This window comes from Nematolebias whitei, chromosome 14, assembly GCF_014905685.2.
Source record: "Nematolebias whitei isolate Nwh7 chromosome 14, NemWhi1, whole genome shotgun sequence".
NCBI classification, from domain to species: domain Eukaryota; kingdom Metazoa; phylum Chordata; class Actinopteri; order Cyprinodontiformes; family Rivulidae; genus Nematolebias; species Nematolebias whitei.
Window position 1 is genome coordinate 41999780 of NC_056511.1, and position 1108 is coordinate 42000887.

Below are 1108 nucleotides of genomic sequence, written 5' to 3' on the forward strand. Positions count from 1 at the left end.
AAATTCAGATTATCTATATAGCTTCAAATCACAAGTTGTCTCAGGGCGCTTTACAGGAACATTCACAGACATGGAAAAGCCAACTAGTAAAGTTCTCTATCTAAGGAAGCAGCAGACTCGTTAAATCTTCACTTCTTCACAGTCTCTCATCCTGAGCGAGCACAGTGGCAACAGTGGAAAGGAAAAACTAACTTTTAACAGGAAGAAACCTCAAGCAGAACCAGACTCAGGACAAGTGGCCACCTGCTTTGACTCGACTGCTTTGCTTTGCTGGGTTTGAATACAGAATGACAGGTCCAGATGTAGCTGCAGGTACTGGTGTAGTCTACATTTTTCTAGCGGGTACACTGTGGTAAAGTTAGTTTTACGTTGGACACCGTTGAAGCCACGAAGCGAGAATGTCCAACGTCCAACTAACTTTACCACGGTCGGTCCATATACTGTACTTAGAAACCAAAGTACACTCATTAGTACAATGTGATCTTCAAGGTCACTGAGCTCACATTCTGTGTCAATGATCACGGTTTTAAAGGAATATCTTTTGTCAGGTGACTGAAGACAAGAAACTAAGAGGACAGACTAGAAACATTTGGAAATCTCCAGACCCTCCCAGCCACGCTGGACCTGATTTTGATTCTCTTGTGACAAATTCCTTCGTTTCTCACCATTTCAGTCATGGCGTCAACGGAGGAGGAAGAGATCGCTTGCCTCTTGGCAAAAAACAAAAGAAAAGGCCATTAAACCAGATCAGGGATGAAGAAGGGGAATTTAATACATCGGTGTCGCAAACAAAACAGTCCGTCGCTGAGCAGTTTATTGTGCGACACAGAGTAGGCGTACGCGGTCGTAAAAATTGAGCTTTGCAAGGACGTGCCCTGCGGACGTCCGCTTCAACTCTAATCCGGTACGAGCAGACCTATGTGGACTGAAGTATGCGCGACAGCTCAGGAAACCCAAGCCAACCCTAACTATAGGATTTATCAAAAAGGAAAGTCTTAAAACTGGAGAATGTGTCATTCTCACAGACAGAAACTGGAAGTTGGTTCCACAAGAGAGGAGCCTGAGAACTGAAAGATCTTCCTCCCATTCTGCTTTTGGAAACTCTAGG